The following is a 13,201-nucleotide window of genomic DNA, read 5'->3' as shown; positions in this document are numbered from 1 at the left end:
GTTTTTCCCATGGACAATTATATGTTGCATGTTCAAGACTCGGTAAACCTGACAATCTATTTATATGCACAGACAATATGACAGCGAAGAATGTTGTATATTCGCAAGTTTTACGTAGTTAAAAACATATTTATATATATATATATATATATATATATATATATATATATATATATATATATATATATATATATATATATATATATATATATATATATATATATATATATATATATATATATATATATATATATATATATATATATATATATATATATATATATATATATATATATATATATATATATATATATATATATATATATATATATATATTTATATATATATATATATATATATATCCCTTGACAGGCCACTATAAGAACAAATACCAGGGAAAATCTCCAACACTTCCAATGTGATCTCTAGGTCACACTATTGACAAAAAAAAGTTTGTTTGCATGATTTATTCAAAATTGTCAATTTTAGACCACGTTGTAAAAATACAACATTAGCCTCTTAAGCATATAAAAAAGAGGCACTTTCACTTGGTGTGAAAGGCTTTAAAACAATTGCTTTTGGCAGTAAGACACAGTGGAAGGTCACATTTTTCGTTTTCAAAAGTGGTATATCCTGATTTGCACTCTTTGCAGCGGCTCTGCTTGTCAGTCTTTTTTGGCCATTGATCAAGCCTATCGGCTTGAGCAGATATTGCTGGTCGGATTCAGTTGTGACTTCAAATGGGGCTGGGACTTGCTTCGACATTTGCGGATGGTCTACCACGTTTAAGTTGGGGCATCACACGCACCGAGGCATACAACCCTGCAGCAGTTTCAGACCTGAAGGTTCTCAAGATCATCGGTTCGTCTCTCCTTAAAGTCAGCGCTTTGATGTCTGACCGGAAAAGAGGCCAGCTATTGCAGACTGCTGTGTCAATAAGCCCCCAGAAGATTCTCATATACCATTTTCGTGTCCAAAGATGAGTTTGGCACATCTCCACCAGCATGTTCGCTAAATCTACGCCACCCATATGACGATTGTACTCATAAACAATGGCTGGCCTTGAAACTTTAACCCTGGATTTATCCTTGACGTTCCAGAGTCTGCACGTATCCTGTGGTGTTATTCCTGCATTTGTCAAAGCCAAGCAAACCGTGTTGTTATCTAACCATTTCACTACAATAACGCAAAAATGAATGTCAGTCCTGTAATCTAAGGTTCTTCTCTCTTGTTTCTTCATTTTACCATCTGTGAGGAGCAGGCAATCCTTCAGTCGTGCTTTGTTCAACGTACCAATACAAGGGAATCATTTGGTTTTGAGCAAACTCATTAGTTTCAAGCTTGAAAACCAGTTGTCAAGTACTTCGCCCCTTGAAAGGAATCATTTGCTCGTCAATTGAATGGTGTTCTTTGGGACTGACTTCAAAAAACTTGGAACGGATATGACCCAGGACGGGTCGAATCTTGTATAGCTTGTCAGATCCTTGTTCTCCAGGTTTCTTAGCTTTACAGTTGTCATTGAAGTGAAGAAAACGTTTGATTTTATCAAATGTTTGTCGGCCCGTCTTGTCAGCAATTTGTGGGTATCTGGAAGCTGCTTCCCTGTGCATTCGATAATAGGGAACTCTTATCAGCCCAAATAATAAAATAATACTCATGAAAACTTTTAGCTCTTCAACAGTGAGACAGAGGTTACATCCCTCAGTTTGAAGTGCAAAGAGGTTACTTTGTTCAACTATCAGCTCAAGAAGCTCATCGTCAAATAATGTTTGGAAGTATTTCAGTGGAGTCTCCAAGATGCCTGGAACTTGGTGAGGCTCCCCTTTCCAAGACAGATCAACTTTTTCTATCTCTACTTTTCTCCAGCCGAATTTTTCTAGGACTTTCGATTTCTTCATTGATTTTCCAGTACTTGCTGTTCCAGGTTGCTGTTGCTGACTGGAGGGTGGAGTTTCCACCAAGTAATCGTCGCTGAGCTCAGTGTTAGCCTCCACGTCATCCTGTTCCAAAAAGAAGTGGGGATTGTCCAGTAGAGGCAACAAGTCTTCATCAGGATCATCGGTAAGATCTTCTGGAGACAGGAAGTCTGCATCATCGTCATCATCATCGTTGGACAAGTCAGACAACATGTCTTCTGGAATGTCAAAAATATACATGGCGGCCTCTTCTGCATCAATTCGGCAATTTTTAGCTTGTTTTCTTAGTTTGTCGTAAGATTCCGCCATCTAGAAAGAAGACAAAAAATATTTAACTTCAATAATATAATATAGATTATTCCTACGGATATGCTGGTCTATAATAGTAACAACTACAAGCCTAAGACAAACAATATCTTTTGTTTATTATCGCATAAGCATTTTTGGTACGCGTTATTCGTTTCACAATTTTCAGCTACGACCGTCCGATGTTGTATTTTTACAACATGAGGAAATGTTTCTTGCTACTGATCCAAATTCTTGCACACTTTGTGAATTTCAACTACAGTAATTCTAAATTGTATATATTTTATGCGAATATGATATACAAGGATTCTCCCGCCTTTTCATTTTATTTCCCGTTTCTGGCTTAGAAATTGCCTACCTTTTCATTCGTTTTTCTTATCCTTTTGTTTAGTGACTAGCTGTTTGGGCCAGGCGTCACACAGCAGCTCCCCGAAGGCATCACTCGACTGCCATCTTTCAGCAAAATCGAAAGATGCTGCTAAAAGAAATATTTTTTACGGCAAGATATCAGTCTGAGCTCAAAGAGGAGAGTGTTGTTTTTCTACAACACTTGTCTCTATAGGGATATATATATATATCTGTATTCACAGGTGGGACACAGGGACACAAATACAATGGCGCGTAACTAATATGGCGAGTAACGACATACGCGCCACCCCAACACCTAGTTTGAGGGGGCGCTTAGCGCCCCCCCCCCCAAGCCCGCCCGCGAGCGTTAGTCGTTACTCGCCATATTAGATATATATATATATATATATATATATATATATATATATATATATATATATATATATATATATATATATATATATATATATATATATATATATATATATATATATATATGTGTGTGTTTTTAACTACGTAAAACTTGCGAATATACAACTTTCTTCGCTGTCCTATTGTCTGTGCATATAAATAGATTGTCAGGTTTACAGAGTCTTGAACATGCAACATATAATTGTCCATGGGAAAAACAATCTGAATTCAGATCCATACCTCATTATTCTAATGATTGTCGTTCAGCTTTGTTGATGGTGATTGCTAATCAAACATTCCCTGTGTCCCCTTCGTCATTTATATATCCCCACTGTGCCCCCTAGCGTACCCACTGTAGTTGTGTCCCTGTGTCCCGGTCGTCATTTATATTTCCTGTGTCCCGGTCGTCATTTGTGTCCCGGTGTCCCAGTCTGTAATTTCTCTTTGAGTGCCTCGGTCGTCATTTATATTCCCTGTGTCCCGGTGTCCCAGTCGTCATTTCTGCCCCGGTATCCCGTCTGTAATTTCTCTCATTATTCTAATGATTGTCCTTGAGCTTTGTTGATGGTGATTTCGAATCGAACATTCCCTGTGTCCCGGTCGTCATTTAAAAATCCCCCCTGTGCTCCCTGGCGTCCTCGTTGTAGTTGTGTCCCGGTCGTCATTTATATCCCCTGTGTCCCGGTTGTTATCTGTGTCCCGGTGTCCGGGTCTGTAATTCCTCTTTGAGTGTCCCGGTCTCCATTTATATTTCCTGTGTCCTGGTGTCCCGGTCGTCAATTGTGCATTGAAAAAACAATCCGTATTCAGATCTATACCTCTTTATTCTTATGATTGCCCTTGTGCTTTGTTAATGATGATTGCTAATCGAACATTTCCTGTGTCCCCTTCGTCATTTATATATATCCCCCCTGTTATATATCCCCCCTGTTTCCCCCGGTGTCCCCGTTGTAGTTGTGTCCTTGTGCCCCGGTCGTCATTTATATTCCCTGTGTCCCGGTCGTCATTTGTTTCCCGGTGTCCCAGTCTGTAATTTCTCTTTGAGTGTCCTGGTCGTCATTTATATTCCCTGTGTTCCGGTCGTCAATTGTGTCCCATTGTCCCAGTCTCTAATTTCTTTTTGAGTGTCCCGGTCGTCATTTATATTCCCTGTATCTCGGTCGTCAGTTGTGTCCTATACCTCCTTATTCTAATCATTACCCTTGAGCTTTGTTGATGGTGATTGCTAATCGAACATTCCCTGTGTCCCTGTCGTCATTTATTTATCCCCCCTGTGCCCCCCGGCGTCCCCGTTGTAGTTGTGTCCCTTTGTCCCGATCGTCATTTATAGTCCCTGTGTCCCGGTCGTCATTTGTGTCCTGGTGTCCCAGTCTTTAATTTCTCTTTTAGTGTCCCGGTCGTCATTTATATTCCCTGTGTCACTGTGTCCCGGTCTGTAATTTCGTCAGTCAACAACTTCATAACGGCATAATGCTCAATCCTTACAATGACGTCAGTTGACACACAAACATGACGTCAGTCAACACACACACACAAACAAACAACTTATTTATATCTATATATATAAAAATAAGTTGTCTGTGTGTGGATCTGTGGATCAGGTGACGTCATGTTTGTCCGCATATGACGTCTGAATTATTTCACACTAATACAAAAGAAGAAAAAAACTAAAAAAGGTAAAAACTACAAAAAAACTAAAAAGAAAAAAAAAGTAAAAAAGCTAAAAAACTAAAAAAAACTAAAAAAAGGTAAAAATCTAATAACTAAAAAAAAACTGAAAAAAATAAAAAAAGGCAAAAACTACAAAAAAAATAAAAACTAATAAAAAAACTAAAAAAGCTAAAAAACTAAAAAAACTAAAAAAAGGAAAAAACTGAAAAATAAAAGAGAAAAAGAAAACTAAAAAAATATGACTAAATATATATAAAAATAAGTTGTTTGTGGGTTATGTCTGTCTGTCTGTCTGTCGAGTGACGTCGTGTTTGTCTGCATATGACGTCTGAATTATTTCACACTAATACAAAAGAAGAAAAAAAACTAAAAAAGGTAAAAACTACAAAAAAAACTAAAAAGAAAAAAAACTAAAAAAGCTAAAAAACTAAAAAAAACTAAAAAAAGGTAAAAAACTAAAAACTAAAAAAAACTGAAAAAACTAAAAAAAAGGCAAAACTAAAAAAAAACTAAAAACTAATAAAAAAAACTAAAACAGCTAAAAAACTAAAAAAACTAAAAAAACTAAAAAAAGGTAAAAAACAAAAAAAAAACTAAAAACTAAAAAAAAGGAAAAAAACTGAAAAATAAGAGAAAAAGAAAACTAAAAAAATATTAATAAATATAAAAAATATAAATATAAATATAATATAAATTAGCAATCAACAAAGCACCGAGACACAAATGACGACCGGGACACAGGGAGTATAAATGACGACCAGGACATAAGTAAAAAAAAAAAACTAAAAAAACTAAAAAAATGGTAAAAACTACAAAAAAACTAAAAACTAATAAAAAAACTATAAAATCTAAAAATCTAAATAAACTAAAAAAGAAAAAAAGAAAAAAGGAAAAAAATAAAGGAGAAAAACAAAACTAAAAAACGAATGTATATACAGACCGGAACACCGGGATACAAATGACGACCGGGACACAGGGAATATAAATGACGACCAGGACACAGGGACACAACTACAATGGGGACGCCGGGGGGCACAGGGGGATATAAATGACGACCGGGACACCGGGACACAAGGAATATAAATGACGCCCGGGACACTCAAAGAGAAATCACAGACTGGAACACCGGGACACAAATGACGACCGGGACACAGGGAATATAAATGACGACCGGGACACAGGGACATAACTACAAAGGGGACGCCGGGGTGCACAGGGGGATATATAAATGACGATGGCGACTCAGGGAAGTGTCGATTAGCAATCACCATCAACAAAGCTCAAGGGCAATCATTAGAATCATGAGGTATAGATCTGAATACGGATTGTTTTCCCATGGACCATTATATGTTGCAAGTTCAAGAGTCGGTAAACCTGACAATCTATTTATATGCACAGACAATGGGACAGCAAAGAATGTTGTATATTCGCAAGTTTTACGTAGTTAAAAACATATATATATATATATATATATATATATATATATATATATATATATATATATATATATATATATATATATATATATATATATATATATATATATATATATATATATATATATATATATATATATATATATATATATATATATATATATATATATATATATATATATATATATATATATATATATATATCTATATTCACAGGTGGGACATAGGGACACAACTACAATGGCGCGTAACTAATATGGCGCGTAACGACTTACGCGCGCGTGGGGGCTTGGGGGGGGGCGCGAAGCGCCCCCACCAACTAGGTGTTGGGGTGGCGCGAAGCGCCACCCCAACAGCTAGTATATATATATATATAAAAATAAGTTGTCTGTCTGTGTGTCTGTCTGTGGATCAGGTGACGTCATGGTTCTGTGTTGACTGACGTCATGAAATTAGTTGTCGTCATTTTTGCTATGACGGTGACGTCATTAACGGTATTTAAGACATTTGTTTACGGAAAAATGTTTAATTGTAAAATGACTGAAGAACCTACAATGGCAACAGCCGAGGAAGCTGCTCAAAGAGTTTATGCCAAAAAACTTGCTGCTGATAGAGAAAGTAAGAAAAGAAAGCGTTCCGAGGAATCATAAGAACAGCAAGAAAACAGGCTTGCGGCTAAAGAACGCAAAACCGCGCAGTTAGATGAAAATCCACCTGGACAGCGAGAGTCAAAACATATCAAAACTGAAAATGATAGCGATGATGATTGGGTTTAGGATTTTGACTTGGATAAGGTCATCAATGCCTACCAGATTTAAGTTAAAAAAACAAAGGTTCGTCGATATGTACTTCATAGTGACGCTGAAAAATAAAGAAGAAAAAGAAAACTGAAAAAAGAAAAAAGAAAAAAGGTAAAAAACTAAAAAAAAACTAAAAAGAAAAAACACTCAAAGAGAAATTACAGACCGGGACACAAATGACGACCGACGACTGGGACACTCAAAGAGAAATTACAAACTGGGACACCGGGACACAAATGACGACCGGGACACAGGGAATATAAATGACGACCGGGACACAGGGACACATCATTAGAATAATGAGGTATAGATCTGAATACGGATTGTTTTTCCCATGGACAATTATATGTTGCATGTTCAAGAGTCAGTAAACCTGACAATCTATTTATATGTACAAACAATGGGACAGCGAAGAATGTTGTATATTCGCATGTTTTACGTAGTTAAAAACATATATTTATATCTATCTCTATTCACAGGTGGGACACAGGGACACAACTACAATGGCGTGTAACGACTTACGCGCGCGGGGGGGCTTGGGGGGGGCGCGAAGCGCCCCACCAACTAGGTGTTGGGGTGGCGCGAAGCGCCACCCCAACAGCTAGTATATATATATATATGTATAAAAATAAGTTGTCTGTGTGTGTGTGTGTCGAGTGACGTCATGTTTGTGTGTCGACTGACGTCATGTTTGTCGACTGACGTCATTTTAAGGATTGAGCTGCATGCGTCATGAAGTTGTTTGTCGACTGACGTCATGTTTGTCAACTGATGAAATTACATACCGGGACACCGGGACACAAATGACGACCGGGACACAGGGAATATAAATGACGACCGGGAACCTCAAAGAGAAATTACAGACTGGGACACCCGGACACAAATCACGACAGGGACACAAGGAATATAAATGACGACCGGGACACAGGGACACAACTACAACGGGGACGCCGGGGGCACAGGCGGGATATATAAATGACGACCGGGACACAGGGCTTGTTTGAATAGAAATTACAGACCGGGACACCGGGACACAAATGACGACCGGGACACAGGGAATATAAATGACGACCGGGACACCCAAAGAGAAATTACAAACTGGGACACCGGGACACAAATGACGACCGGGACACAGGGAATATAAATGACGATCGGGACATAGGGACACATCATTAGAATAATGAGGTATAGATCTGAATACGGATTGTTTTTCCCATGGACAATTATATGTTGCATGTTCAAGAATCAGTAAACCTGACAATCTATTTATATGCATAGACAATGGGACAGCGAAGTATGTTGTATATTCGTATGTTTTATGTAGTTAAAAACATATATATATATATATATATATATATATATATATATATATATATATATATATATATATATATATATATATATATATATATATATATATATATATATATGTAAAATGAAAATTTTTTTTGGAGATTCCAATTCCTTTCTTATTGACTTTGGACATTCATCCGTAGGATGAAAATGCACTTTTTTGTAAGTAATAGTATCAAAATTAATTAAATTCGTTTTACAATATAATCATCAGTGTCCATAATTTCAGCAGTGTTGGCCTTATCTGCTCTAGTGATATTAAGGACCTTATCCTTTTTCAAATCAGAAAGTATTTCAATGTAATTTTTTGTGATACCATTTCCTATTTTGCTTATATTTATAGCGTTTAGTTTTCTTAGACTTTAAATTCCTGAGCAGCCTCGACTCCATAATTTGCCATAATTCTTTATTCCACCTTTGAAATTATTTTTGTGTAAGAAATTTGTGTTGGAAAACAAAATTTGTAGCGTACATGAATTGAAAACCCTTCGACAAAACTGCCTCTTGTTGACTACTTAGATGTTTAAATGACATGTTCTTAATGGCAGGACCCAGACAAAAACGAGGATAAAAAATATCCTAATCCTGGAACTTCTCAAACCAAAGTCTATTGAACTTGTCGGCCAAACGTACCTTTGAAAAAAGGAGATTATGGTGAAAAGATCTAACGGCCATTTTGTTAATTCGCGAAAAAAATTCAGAAGGAAGGTTGTTCCTTAAAAGGTTTTCGAAAAATTTGTTTCTTTTGACAAATTAAAATTTCTTTGTTTTTAATTCGAATTCATGTGATTTAAAGCTGTGTCTAAATATGTTTTTTTTAATTTCGATTCATTTTCGATGCCAAAATGGGTGTTGATTCTAAGAGATTTAGAAATTTCTGATTCCTTTTTGCAACTTTTTAAGAAAATTTGTTGATTTAAAAATTTGGATCTTTTTAACCAATGAAAAATAATAATTAGCAGAAGTGGCTAATTGTGCCCCGTACACTTCACACCTAGAGTTTTTGAGCCAAACTGGCCAGCCATGTTGAAAAAACAACAAAAAGAAGTAAAACTCAATGAAAATAGGCTGTGGCCAGTGTAGAGAAAAGATGAAAGACAAAAACAAAGCAGATATTTTGAATAAATGCAAACTAGGCTTCCTTAGCACAAAAAAAACAAAGATAAAAAGAAAAATAGTAAACTTAAAAACAAATAAAACCACCACCAATATTAATAAATACAATTGTGGCAACCGATCAACGTAAGGATTAAATAAAAAAATAAGTTTTTTAACTGAAAGTAAGGAGCGACTCTTTCTCTCAACTGTAGTTTTTAAAACAGAAGAAAGAGCGGGGTATTGACGAGGGAACAGCCCCTTTCATATACATATTAATTTCTGTTCGTTTTAAGTTTTAATGTCGCTCCATACTCTCAGTTAAAACAAACTTGTTTTTCTTATTCAATTTTTGAACGTCTTTGAATTAATATATGTTTTGATGTTGGATATCCATACATGAATAATTAAAGCGAAATATGCATATTTTTTTTGGTTAAATGGTTTTCTCATAGTTTTGATCAGACAACTTTGAGAAAGAACGAGCGGGGGAGGAGGCCCAGCTGCCCTCCAATTTTTTGGTTACTTAGAAAGGCAACTAGAACTTTTGATTTTTTACGAATGTTTTTTTAGTAAAAATATCCATAACTTACGAATTAACTTGCGTAATAAACTTCTATATTCGTAAGTTTTTATAACGTAAATGAGGGGTTTTGCCCCCTCTTTAATATCTCGTTCTTTACACTAAAGCTTAAATATTGTCCCAATTCCCTAGAATTACCTCTGAATCACAAAAGCCGTATACTAAATAGTTGAAATTACTAAAAATACTTTAGCATAAAAAGCGAGGTATTAGGAGGAGGTGAACCATTTATGAGTAATAATTTCTGCTCGTTTTAAATTTCTATGCTGCTCGTTGAAAACTTTTTCATGGTAGTTTTTTCATTGCTTTTTTAAAATAATACTAAAAAATACTACACTTCCTTCATGGAAATTCTCTTCCCTCGTGACAAATTCTTCCATGGAAATATCCCCTCAAGTAGCCCCTTACCCTCAATTCCTCCTCCCCCCAACCAAAAAAATCCCCCTGAAAACGTCTGTACACTCGCCAATAACCACTACTATGTGTAAACACTGGTCAAAGTATGTAACTTGCAACCCCTCCCACGGGGGCTGTGGGGGAGTAAGTCGTCCCCGAAGACAGTTATTAGGTCTTTTGACTATGCTGAATAAAATGGCTATCTCAGAACTGTGGTCCGGTGGCTGCTAAAAAAATGAGCGTGGGAGGGGACCTAGGTGCCCTTCAGGTTTTTTGTCACTTAAAAAGGGAACTAGAACTTTTAATTTCCGTTAGAATGAGCCCACTCGTAACATTGTAGGACCACTGAGTCGATACGACCCATGGGAAAAAACAACAAACAAACAAATAAACACGCATCCGTGATCGGTCTTCTGGCAAAAATACAAAATTCCACATTTCTGTAGATAGAAGCTTGAAACTTCCACAGTGGGGTTCCTTGATACACTGAATCTGATGGTGTGATTTTCATTAAGACTCAATGAATTTTACGGAGTTTTTTCCCCCTATTATCTAAAATAAGACAAATTTTCTCAGGCTTTTAACTTTTGCTGAATAAGACTAAACTTGACGAAATTTCTATATTTAAAATCAGTAGTAAAATGCAATTCTTTTGATGTAACTATTGTTATCAAAATTTAGTTTCTTAGAGTTTTGGTTACTATATAGCCAGGTCGCTCCTTACTACAGTTCATAACCACGAATTGTTTAATAAAAAGCTTTTAGAGTTAGTCACTTCAATGAAAACATCAAATTAACTGAGCCAAAAAAATATAAAATCGAAACTAAGTTAATTGTTCTGTTGCAAAATAATCCTCTTGTTAGCTTTTATTGAAGCTAGTCTTTTGTTCCATTAGGTAATCTAGCCCCGTGGTGATTGTGTAAAATCTTAATTCTGTTATTGACTATCACTTCATTTTTCAAAAAATAATCATAAATTGAGTCAATAATTAAATTTTCTGTGTCCCTATTTATCAAAAGATTAGTAAAAATATGTTTTTCTTTTATTTTTATAGCTTCAATCACCCACTGAGAAAAACCCCTATCATAAGAAATAGGCCTCGTCAAATTGTACAAAATGTTCAGGATGAAAGAAAGTATGTTCAGTCAGAGTTGAAACAAATTTTTCTGGAAGGTAACTTAATTGGAGGGTTTTTTTCTATTGAGTTGTGATGCTCAATAAATCTTTCAAGAAATTGTTGGTGAGATCTACCAATATAAAATTTTCCACAGGAACAAGGCATTTTATACACCCCACTAACTAAATATCCTCGGGTTAAATCCTTCCCGGAATTAAGAATACTACCTATTGGTCTTACTGATTGGAAACATGTGTCAATGCTATGTTTATGCCAAATTCGTTTAAGTATTTCCCCCAAAATAGGTACAGAAGGCAAAAAAGGAAACTTTTAGACACATTTCATTCTGAAGTACGTGAAACTGCAATAATCCTATTGTTACGTTTAATGCGTCTATTTTTATTATTTTATCAAAGAATTAAAATGGGTAACTACTACAAAATAAAATATCCCTCAAATACAGCAATTCAGAATGTAAAAACTACTGGGAACAGATTCTGAAAGCTCTATCCACCGTGAAATCACAACCCCTCGTTTCACTGAAATACGGTGGCACGAATGAAAATTAAAATACCTATCACTGTGTCTAGGCTTTATATGCAGGTTTTAACAGAGTCAATGAAAAGATTTGCTAACAAAGGACAGAAGGATGTCCCCATAGCCAAACCAAACACCTGTTTTTAAAAATTCAATTCTAAGACCAATTCAATTCTAAGATCAATTCATTTACAAGGATAACCAGCATCATAATGACATCAACATCCAAAATAGCAATTATCACATCTTGTATCAAATCATATCTTTGGACTTTTTCACATTACAATTCGAATACATGGAAACCCAATAAAAATATAGATAATTAAAGTCTATTCCAATGTAAAATCAACAAAAATCTAAAATCAAAAATTTGTTAAATCAACAAATGCTCTTAAAAAGTTGCACACAGGAATCAGTGATTCCTAAATCATGTGGAATCAATACCCATTTTGTAATTGAAAATAAATCAAAATTAAAAAACAAACTAAGCCTCAGGCCTTTAATTCACGTGACTTCAGAGCAAAAACACAGACGTTTTAAGTTGTCCAAAGACTTAAGTTTTGTCGAAAACCTTTTTAGGAACAACCTTCCATCTGACATTTTTTCTGAAAATTAAGAAAATGGCCGTTAGATCTTTCCACCATGATTCCCATTTGTCAAAGGTTCGTTTGCTTGATAAGTCCAACAGACTTTTGTTTAATAAGTTCCAGGATTCGGATTTTTTTTGTCCTCGTTTTTTCTGGGTAGGGCTGCTAGGATTTCGTCATCTAAACCTCTTAGTTGTCAACAAGAGGCAGTTTCGTCGAAGGAATTTCAATTCTGTTTTCCAACACCATTTTCTTATTCAAAAATAATTTCAAAGGTGGAGTAAAGAATTATTGCTTCTATTGATTAGGTTGAGGCTCCTCGGGAACTTAGGTTGAAGATTGTAAGCAAACTAAACACTAAACACTTTTAATATGAGCAAAATTGAAAATTATATAAAAAAATGACATTAAAATACTTTCTGATTTGAAAAAGGAGAATGTCCTTACTATTAATATAGCAGATAAAGACAATACCATTGTAATTATGGACACTAATGATTATGATCGGAAAATGGATGCGACTGTTTCCTATTATATTACTTGCAAAAACTGGATTTTGATCCTACGGGGAAGTATATAAAGTCAATAAGAAAGGAATTGGAGTTTCTGAAAAATAATTTACACATTACCCCACTATTTTATAA

The 13,201-nt window shown here is 35.3% G+C and overlaps 1 long non-coding RNA gene across 1 annotated transcript in view; it reads right to left on the bottom strand.

The window, feature by feature from the left end:
* LOC136031647 (uncharacterized) overlaps window positions 1-13,201 on the bottom strand; it is a 31,666-nt gene that overhangs the window by 10,844 nt on the left and 7,621 nt on the right. The gene's annotated exons all lie outside the window — the stretch shown is intronic.

The sequence above is a fragment of the Artemia franciscana genome, chromosome 10 (genome assembly GCF_032884065.1).
Source record: "Artemia franciscana chromosome 10, ASM3288406v1, whole genome shotgun sequence".
In the NCBI taxonomy this organism is placed as follows: Eukaryota; Metazoa; Arthropoda; class Branchiopoda; order Anostraca; family Artemiidae; genus Artemia; species Artemia franciscana.
The sequence above is the reverse complement of the archived record's forward strand: the minus strand, read 5'-3'. Positions and strand labels throughout refer to the sequence as shown.